We start from the raw sequence: 11,644 nt of genomic DNA on the forward strand, positions 1-11,644 counted from the left end.
AGGTTAACCCAATTAATAATACTGAAAAAAAAAGCAAATATAATTGAAAAAGCATGCTGGTTGCGTAGTAGTACTCTACTTGCTTTCAACTTTACATTTTTATTGTTGGCCGTCATATAAGACTCGAGAGAAATACCGCAGTTTTTGCAGAAAATTTTTAAAAACTTTTTTGAATTCACTAGCTTATCTATGACACATTATACCTATTTTTGTTAAAGTATGTTTTAAAACTCCAAATAATGAACTATTTTTATAGCTTTAGTAAGTATTTTTATTGGAATTTCTTCACTCATCCCAAAATAAAAGGAAATTGCTTTGAAAGTGTTCAAGTTTAAGTAATTTGATTTGAGTTGTGTTTGGATGTTTTTTTGCTTTATTTTTATGTATTTTAATTGTTTTTTAACTGGTTTAAGGGTAATAAATATTCTATTTGGAGAATGACTGACCCTAAAGGATTGTAACAAAATTATCAAAGTCATGCTAACCAACAAAGCTCATGCCACACATAAAATTGTCTCAGGAATGGTTCTGTCAATTCTGAACCCATCATTGAAAACAAATTCTGTTGTAAGTATTTTACTTTAATACTCCAATTGTATCTTTTAATTTTTCAATTATGGGTTGTTGTTAGTCTAATAAGCAGTATCAAAATATAGATTTTAGAGCTTGTTCATTTTCTTGAAATTTATTCTGTATCTTTTGGTTATTCTGTATTTTATTTATCTTACTAGCTGTGTTGCCCCGGCTTTGCACAGTCTACATCGAAAATAAAAGTTACGTCAAGTGACGCGTGTTCAGCCTTGAACAAAAAAAAATCTGTAAAATTTTGCTGCAGATTGCGGAAAAATAACCATAAAGTAAACATTTTGAATCTTCCGATTGCAGGAAAAGTCTTTAAAACAAAAGCCAGAATTTTATTTGTTCATATTCGAGAAAAAAAAAATGCCAACAGGTCTTTCGTCAATGATTTTCTTCGCTCTACAAATTTTTTAATAAACACATTGTTACAGAAAATTAAGATGAAGCACTGAAAATAATTTGAATGGAGGAAAGCCTTTGAAAAAATAGGAATTTTGTGTAGAAATCTAAGTATCATAATTAATATTTTTAAATTGATATCTCTCTTATTATCAGAGAATTATGTTAAATAGCCAAACATAAATACGGAAAAATTATGAATCTATCGATACGTGGTTCGATGGTCAGTTCACTAGCATTCGGGAAAAGTAACTTGGAGATAGATACAAGGGCCATCCGGAAAGTAGTACCCATTTGTAAAATAAAAACACTTAAGTAAATATTAACAAATGTAAACATTTTTATTGAAAAGAGCATACCTTAAACTACTTCTCCACATAATCTCCAAGCAAATTTAAGCAATTTGTCATAACGTGTGATGAGTTTTGTATTCCAGCGTCATATTCCTCTGCCGCCAGCGGATGAAATACGTAGTCACGCGTTATTTAAGTTCTTCATCGCTGTTGAATCTTTTTCCCGCCAAAAACTCTAAGTTTTGTAAAGAACTGAAAATCTGAAGGGGCCAAGTCTGCTTACGGTGGATGGTCGAATATTTCCCAATTGAATTGCTGCAGAAGTTGTGTTATCCCCGCTGCATGAAGCCTGGCATTGTCATGGAGGAGAATTACGCCATCGGACAATAGACAAGGCCGAACGTTTCTTGCGTTGGGAAATTTTATCACAGACCTCACTTCACAACTGGCAGCATTCTCAATTTTTTTAAACATTATGAACGGCCACAGAAACAACACAGCCAATGCTATCGTCACGGAACTTGCAACAGAGAAGGTAGACAAGCCACTGAAGAGATCTGACCTTGAGCGCTGCTACTCGCCGTCGTCAGTGCCTCATGCGGCGGAAACGGGTACTACTTTCCGGATGGCTCTCGCACTCTGTTCACATTTATAGATAGGCTCAGTTTTTAATTATATAAGATTAGGAATGTTGCCCAGGAAGTATCCTTTATAAGTTGAATGCTCTTTCTGTTTTCCTTTAACTTATGTGTTGTTTTTTGTGTCCATGGACATTAAACTTTACTGAAGGTCTTGATCACAGCATCAGCCAGTATAAGTGCATCCGCTCTGTAGGGTGCATCCTGTAGCAACTTGCTGAGTGGAGCCAGTCATTTTCTCAGAAAGTTAGTAGTAATCGCTGGGCACTCCAAGATGTGGTTGGGCGTTAGCTGAATTTTAGTGTAGTGTTGGCATTGGACACATAAGATCTGGATTTATCAGGGTGGATTTTCATATCCTTATAATGATTTGTTCTAAGTCTTGTAATTGTTGATATGATAGCTCTAGTCTAAATCAAAGTGTTAGAATTGCATTCCTCTATCATGTCAGGAAAATAATCTTATGGCATTCGAAATGCCAAAATATGATCTTATATTTAATGTAAAACATAAATAAAGACATACAGTCGAATCCCGACTTACGCGAGGGATGCATTCCAAGACTCCTCGCGTAAGTCGAAATTTCATGTTGTGGAAATGAGTATATGTAATTTTTTTTTTAATATACCTAATTACACTTGTTAACAACACTTCAAACTGTTTTAAACCGTTTCTTAATTATACATTACCGTTTCTCACATGAAGAACTGAATTTGGATTTGTATTTTTAATAAAACTGTTTTAATCAACATAAAATACTGTTACGATGCACGAAATCAGTGATCATCGGGAAAGAGAAACATAAAACAAACTAGTACGGTACATACAATACTGTGCAGTAGATCCAGTAGTTCATTCACACGTAATTGTTGTGTTCCCTCCAATGCATTTTTTAGTTGTTCAAGCACATCGAGAACCTTTAGCTTTTCTTTAAGTGACAGAAACTTTCTTCACATACTTTAGATGGAACACTACTCTGAGGTATAATTATATTTCATCAACTTTTGCATTTAGAATGAAAAAAAATATGGTAAAAGCGGGGAGTTGTTATTTGTATACACAACTAAAGCTATGTTCAGTCTAGTAAGGTGTGGGGATTTCTGCTGCCAGTGATGCTAAAGGGATGAAGGTCTTTTCACGCAAAAAATATTTTTAGTAGCCAATAGCAAAACCGACACTTTCACGCCGCGAATCCCTTCTGAAAATTCCGGCGAGGAATTCGCGTTAGATCTAAAATTATTTACTGATGGAAAAAATCACGTTGTAGCCGTTTCGCGTAAGTCGAATCGTGTTGTAGTGGGAGTCGACTGTATTTGTCAGTGTAGATGTGATATATTTTATACATATCATATATAGAGATTACTATAAATTATTTCAATAACTTTCATGAACTGTAAGACATTTTGATGAAACTGGGTATGAAGCATGGAGCTCCGGCATGCTTGTATTTGCACACATTTTTCATTAACAAGTTTTAAAATATTGAATTTTTTATTGATTCATATTTGGTATATTTTTAGGAATATGAATGTCCAATGCTTCTTGTTGATCTGCCTGGAAAATTGATTATACTTGGAAAATCTAAGGATTTTAGCTTTTGTAAAGCTATTAAGAAAGATGGAAATGCTTGTAAAAACATTGTGAATCTGTAAGTTTTGCTATAACAATTTAACTTGCACACACACACATGGTTATGTAGTGCCAACATTATAACATCAGAAGGTTATGAATTCACTAAGAGACTAAACATTATTTTACACCCTTTATGATATTTGCATTAAAATAAACTTTTAAACTATGTTTGCTCTTTTCAACATTCTCATCACTGCTTTGGTAATCCAGGGAGAGTTTGTGGACCCTTTTGTTAATCCAGGATGTACAGTTGGCTCTCTGTTTAACGACTTTCAAGGGACCACAAAAAATCGTCCTTAAGTAGAAAGGGTCCTTAAATAGAATGCTTTTAACACTACAGTGGACCATCTGGGACTGTGAAAAGCCGTCGTTAAACAGAGAGCCAACTGTATTTTTCTGCCAGCTCTAACTCTCTTCTCCTTGGCTCTTTTACTTCTGCTTTCTGGAAGTCAAGTTCAGTATTATTCTGTGAACAGTAATCTTCTCTTCTCGCTAACTGTGAGAAGAAAACTCTTTCCCACCAAAAATGCTCTGAGGCTTGAAAAAAATGTATCCCTTTTTGTGCCCTTGTATGGGCATAGCATCTCTCTTAACCTTTTCCAGCGTGTTTGTGGGTCACGAAAGGTCACGCGCTGATTTCAAAATTTTCTTTAAAAGAAAATTTGTTTAAAACCACAAATGTTGCTGCAAAAGATACTTCTCCTTAACAATCACAGATGTCCGCAGTACAAAAACGGCTTCCTCTGCTAGTTCAATTATTTATTCAATTCACTCCAATTTTAAAACTCAAAATTTTGAATTTCTGTTGGATTTTAAGTTTTTTAATTTGCACTAAAACAGTGAACTATTTTTTTCTGAGTTATTCAGTCTTGTTTTTGTAAAGGATTCAAATTCATTTTTCAGTGCACAAATTTTTTTCATGCCCTAGGTGGGCGATGAGAACAAATGAACCTCCAATCCCTGCAAAAGAAATTCATAAAACAAATTTTTGACTGTAAAATCTATATCTACATGATCAATTAAATCCCCTCATTGTATTTCAATAAATGTAACGGCTCTCGCCAAAAAAGGTTAAGGAGAAAATGGACGGAGGATATACATATCATACATTCTTTAAACTCTTCAGCAGAAAGCTTTTCAGAAAAGTGGAAGGACCTAAAACCAACCTGACAGGCACACTTGGTTACCCCATAAATCCATATCTTATATTGAAAATTTTTGTATAACTTTAAAGGGGCCCATAATGTTTATAATTTATATTTATGTCTCTTAAATTTCCTATTATAGATCAAAGTGTGAATATTGTGTTTTTCATTCAAAATCCAAACCTGCTGTGTCAAGTCAAAATAGGTATGCAGTTTCATAGTTCTAACTTCTAATTATCTTTAGTTCTAATTTATATGATGTTTTAATTTTAATAAAAATGTTGTTAAGCATTAAATGTATAAAATATTTCAGTTTTGTAGTTTCATTTATTTTTTTTACAATGAATGGAAACTAAACTACTTAATTTTTCCAATAAATTTCCGTTCAAATGTGTTTAAAAAAGATATAAAAGATTATTGTTTTATTCTTTGATTTTTTTTTTCCAACTATTTTACTATTTTAAAAGGTCAGTTCTAAAAATTGGACCAGTGCCCCCCCCCCTCCTTTTTGTGAATTTAATTCATAAAATCAGATTAATTATAATAAAATCAAAAGTATACAGTAATTATGAGTTCAGTTTGAGTAATTTTTTTAACTGACATAATAAAATTTTTGGCTTTTTACTTCCTGACCAGAGTTGAAATAGCAATTGTACCAAAAACATTTTGCCTTCAGAAGACAGCAATCAATACTATTTCATTAACTGTAAAAACCAGATTTTTTTTTTTTTTTTGTAATTTGTTTGACATAGATTCTGAAACTTCGCCAGTTTAAAGGGCCGATAGTTTAAAGTGCTCGACATTTTAAACCATCTTTCACAGACAAAATACTTGTGGATCAGATCTTTTTAATTTCTGAGCTAAAATGGACGTGAATACAAGGATCCCTCCATCCTTCCCCGTTTTTCAACATTGAAGTTCCCAAAATATAATTTTAAATGATTTTGGAAGTATTTAGGGGGATTCTCACCATGAAATAGTTCAGAATTGAAGTCCTAAAAACACAATTGCTGGCCATTTTTAATGACCTAAGAAAAAGGGGTGAGGTTCAGAATGCTTCCTAAAACTTATAAATATTAACAATTTAAAATGAAATTTCATATTTGGTGACTTTAAGAACAAATGTGAAGTCTTAAAAACATTCATATAAACCATCTTTGGTATATTAGAGGAAGAAAGGAGGTGATGACTGATTGATTTTACTTTGCCTGGATTTGACTTATCTCAATCTAATGCATGCGTGAATACAAGGATCCCTCCATCCCTCCCTTTTTTTCAACATTGAAGTTCCCAAAATATAATTTTAAATGATTTTGGAAGCATTTAGGGGACTCTCACCATGAAATAGTTCAGAATTGAAGTCCTAAAAACACAATTGCTGGCCATTTTTAAAGACCTAAAAAAAAGGGGTGAGGTTCAGAATGCTCCCTAAAACTTATAGAAATTAACAATTAAAAATGAAATTTCATATTTGGTGACTTTAAGAACAAATGTGAAGTCTTAAAAACATTCATATAAACCATCTTTGGTATATTAGAGGAAGGAAGGAGGTTCAGGTACTTTCATCGCAAAAATTTTTGCGAACTAAAGTTCCTGAAACGCAGTTTTAAATGATGTTCGATGATTTTACGGGAAGTGGGTTCAGGAACTCTCGTCTGGAACTTTTCCAAAATTGAAGTTCTAAAAAGGCACTTTCATCTCTCCCTTGGAAAAATTTGAATCTGCCCTTGATCTTTTGACCCTTGTCTTTGTGATTAGTAGACAGCTAGTCATGTGAGCTATTGATTTGTTTCACAGCTGATAAATCTTTTTTTGTGTGTTAAATAAAAACCTGTGTGCTGAAAAGTAAAATAAGAAATAACAATCTCAAAAAGCACAAATTACAGATTACTGCAGACACGTGTCTCGGCATTACAAGGAACGTATCTTCAATGCAGACACAGGGGTGCCCACAGGGGAGGATTATGGCACAAGTTGCGCCATCAAAATGTTTGGGGGGGGAATTTTTATTTTCAGATTTTTTTTTCTTTAGAGCATGAAATTTTAGAATTTTGGAAAGAAAAATATTTAAACTTATTCAACAAGAAATAGATGCATTAATAATACTTTTTGCGCGTACTCTTCAGGGCCGTCGCAAGGGGGGGAGGGGGGTGCTACAGTGCCCAGTTTTTCAGAAGTGGGGCCGCCAATTTCATTTTAGCAATGAAACGAACGAAGAGAAAGGTAAACTTTTTGTTGTTTTAAAAAATTAAAATTGTAGTAATTATAAATGAGCAATTGAAATAATAGTGACAAAAAGTATTTTTTCTGTAAAATTTGAATAGAAAATGTAATTTTAAAATACAATTTAGGAACATCCACGATTCTCTTTTATTAAGAGTATCGGAAATGTACATTTTAAACATTTTTATTAACGCAAAAAAAAGTATTCAGTACAGTACACTCTTCACTAGGCCGCAGAATGGGTATGTCTGCCTAGTCGGAAACTATGGGCTCGGCTCAAATTAAAGTATTGTGCATAGAGTAAAATTAGCATAATGGGAGGGAGGAAAGGTGACAAAACTAACATGGTGCACGCTTTGTCCCTCGGTGGCCCTGGTTATACAAAACTATGCTTCATAGTTCTTCAGTTAAAAAAACAAAAAAAAAAAAAAACACATAAATAAATTGGAGAGCTTTATTAGAACAGCCCATAGGATAGGGTTCGCCGAAACATTCCCATATGTATTTTTTTTTAATGAAAAATATTGTCCTGAAAATCATTGCTAAATGAAAAAAAATGTATGGGTCGCCGAAATAAATTTGAAATAGAGAGAAAAAAAATAATAACAGTTAAATGCAAAGAGAGACTCAAAGTATTGTAATGAATACTCACACCAAAAGTTCAAAATTTTTTTGAATGTAAAAATCGTAAGTAAATCATAGCTTGATCAAGAGATGCAGGTTACATATCTTTACTAATAATAAAGCAGAAAGTCTCTCTGTCGGGATCTCTGTCTGTCAGGATCACTGTGACGCGCATAGCGCCTAGACCGTTAGGCCGATTTTCATGAAATTTGGCACAAAGTTAGTTTGTAGCATGGGGGTGTTCACCTCGAAGCGATTTTTCGAAAATTCGATGTGGTTCTTTTTCTATTCCAATTTTAAGAACAAAACTATCATAAGACGGACGAGTAAATTACGAAATTATCATAACGTGGAACCATGACATGGGCACAAGCCAATTAGCGAGATTCGAAATTATCATAATGTGGAACCGTAACATGGGCACAAGCCAATTGGCGAGAAAATTTACCATAAATATATTTGTAAATGTACAGCGAACCGAAAGACCTTTTAATTTTTCTATTACGGGCAAAACCGTGCGGGTACCACTAGTTTAAAATAAAATGAAGTGGAATAGAGACCTAAGGTATCGCAGAAAATTACCACATCTGTTCAAAATGTTAAAAGTCCTTTTTCCAAGGCCGCAAAGCTTGTATTGCACGATAGCAAACATATTAGGGGGGAAATTGAAACTTTTGTTATGGAAAATCCAAGCAAATAATAGTGTTTGGCGAAGGAAAATTGTAAGAAAATATTACCACAATATGTTTATCAGTAATTAAAATTGACAATGAAGATAGGAGGGACGTAGCCAAACTGAAAGAAAGAGTAAAGAACTCCAAACCCTTCTTTTTACGTCCCCAAAGCTGGCCTGGAAATGAGTTTTTTAAATTTAGGTTTTGAAAAAGAATCCCGGAAAAATGTTCTCAAACCCCATCTTTTAACCTAACGTCATTAAATATGGCCTACACCTGCGTATTTAGGATTGCAATTTCGAAAAACCATGAGAGTGCTCCCAACGTAACCTCCGAGAAACGCCCTCTCAATTAATCATTCATCCTCATTCAAGGTCGAATAAATTTCGTCTTTTGGACTTTAATTTTAAAAAAACTCCCTGAGTTGTCCCGAAACTGTCGTCCTCCAAATATTACCGAAGATCCTCAAATATTTCATTGTTAAGGCTTCAATTTAGAAAATTTTTCAGGGGAGAGATCTCCAAACCTTTCTATCCCTCTAACAGTATTAAAAAATCGTCTACGATTACTTTAATTGAATTTCAATTTTTAAAATTTGCCATTGGAGGACTCAGAATCTCTTCACCCATTAACATTAACAAAAATCGTCTAAAATTGCGGTTTCTACGGATCAAAAATTTTTTTCGAGAGAATGCCTCTCTCTCGCCAACATCATCGAAAAATATCTTAAATCTTGCTTTTAGTGCTTCAATTACGAAACATTTCTGGTCGCGAGACCCTTCAAACCCCCCCCCCCCTCTTTTCATCGAAAATTGGCTTAAATTACGTTTTCGGAGCTTTGATTTCAAGAAACTGGCAGTGCACTAAATTTTAACAAAGAAATCTACAATCGCTTTTCAAGACTTAAAAATTTCAAAACATTTCGGAGGGGGATGGCTGCATCTCTCTTCCTCTTAATATCACCATAGATCGTCTAAAACTGCATTTTTCGAACTACAATTTTCAAAGTTTTCCCGGGGGAGAGCCCCCGTACCCCCCTTTACGTGTCACAAGCACAAATAATTCGCAATTAGGAATGCGTGCTTGAAGTTTGCATTTTGAAAAATTATAGAACTGTTAAATTATGATACATTTATCTTTACCATTGTGGCAACACATTAGTACTTTTACTATATTTGAAATGGTCGTTGCTGTAGTTTCGTTATATTTTCGTTGTTGTCCTTTTCTAAATAAATACAAGTAAAAATGCATCTGGATCTCTAATTATTCTTCAAGCAACATAACAAATTCACGGAGCTCACTTAACATGGTAGCAGAAGCAGTAGTTATTGAAAACTATCGAAGATCAAGAAGATTTGTTAGTAAGTTGCTTTAGAAACAGTGATATAAGAGAAAGAAAACTAATATGGCGTATGCAAGAAGTAGTGATATTGGTATACCGCTTTTCGATGGTTCAGATTACTTTAATTGGAAAACACGAATGATGAAATTTTTGTAGTTCAAAAAGTGTAAGGAAGTGGTTCAACGGACAGTTAATGCTAACGATGATCGAGCAAAATGGGAAGAAAAAGATGTTCAAGCAACAAATTATATTTATGGCGCTATCACAAATAAGCAATTGGAATACATCCATGAATGCGACTCTGCGTTTGAAATTATCGCCAAATTTGACACAATGTATTTAAAAACTTCCACTTCTTTGCAAATTGTACGTAGAAATAATTTAGAAAACGTGAAGTTAAAGAATTATCCAGATTTAAGTTTATTTTTCGATGACTTTGAAAAGTGTGTGAACGACCTTAAACAAGCCGGTGCTACCGTAACGGAACAAGAGAAATTGAATTATATGCTAAGAGCATTACCATCAAACTACAGCCATATTGGCGATTTAATCGACGTTTTACCGGAAAAGGATAGAACAGCTGAATATTTGAAAAGCAAAATTAAAGCGAAATCGCTCGAGGAGAAAAATGATTGTGACGAACGTGCGCCAATGGAAAGATCAAATGCTTTTAAAATTGAAACAAAGAAATCGGGCCCACGAGGAAATATTTGTTACAATTGTGGAAAAGCTGGACATATTAAAAAGAACTGTTGGTATGGCAACAGCAAAATGAATTATCATGGCAGGGGTTACAAAAATTATCGCGGACGAAGCCTAGCAAATAATCAGGAACGAAGTCAAAGTTTTGGTAATCATCGCGCACGTGGAGCGAACTTTAACCACAGTGTAAATAATAATCAGTTAGAAGAAAGTTTCCATACTACAATAATTGAAAGCAACATGTCAAGCTCTGATGAAAGTATTATGACAAAGAGAAATGAAATTAACTGGTTGCTGGACAGTGGGTGTACCGATCATATAATAAATAGTGATGAATATTTTGAAGAGCAAGTAACATTGAAGGACCCAATTAAAGTAAAAGTTGGAGACGGAAGGTTGTTAGAAGCGACAAAGGTTGGAAATATTAAAGTCTCTTTTCCTGTTTATGACATTGAATCGAAAGTAACTTTGAAAAATGTATTTTATGTTAAAGAAATGAAGGCAAATTTATTAAGTTATTCGAAGATTACAGACAATCATAAAATAGTTTCAAAAGGACGGTTCAGAAAAATTTATAATTTTGATGGCACATTATTAGCAATAGCGAAGAAAGAGGAAAGATTATACAAAATAGTAAGTTATGTTTCAAATAAAATATTTGCGAATGTTACCAATAAAACACTAACATTAAAAGAAAAGCTGCATCGTACATTTGGACATGTAAATTTTAAATATTTGGACATTATGTGTAAAAATCAATTATTAGAAGGAATACCTAAAGAAGTAGAAACAGAATTTATGAAGTGCGCTATATGTATTGAAAACAAGATGCATAATTTACCCTTTAAGAATAATAGAAGAAGAGCTGAAGATATATTGGAGATTGTACACACTGATGTAAATGGACCTCACAGAACTACTGGATGCAATGGGGAAAAATACTTCGTTACTTTTATCGATGATTATAGCAAATTGGCAAAAGTTTGGTGTATTAAGTCGAAGGATCAAGTCTTTGATTGTTTTATTGAATATGTAAATGAAGTTCAAAATTTAACTGGAAAGATGATAAAAGAGTTGAGATGTGATAATGGTAAAGAATATATGAATAACAAGATATATAACTTTGCAAGAAAAAAAGGAATACAGATAAAGCCGTGTCCACCATATGTACACGAATTGAACGGCACAGCCGAAAGATATAACAGAACAATAATGAATATGGCTAGATGTCTCCTAGCAGAAGCAAAAGTTGATCGGCGTTATTGGCCTGAAGTAGTTAAAACAGCTGTTTATCTGAAAAACAGGACATTGACAAATACTGTACAGAGGAAGACACCTTATGAAATATTTTTTGACAAAAAACCTTCTGCAAAAGAATTAAAACTATATGGCA

The sequence above is a fragment of the Uloborus diversus genome, chromosome 5, assembly GCF_026930045.1.
Source record: "Uloborus diversus isolate 005 chromosome 5, Udiv.v.3.1, whole genome shotgun sequence".
NCBI lineage: Eukaryota > Metazoa > Arthropoda > Arachnida > Araneae > Uloboridae > Uloborus > Uloborus diversus.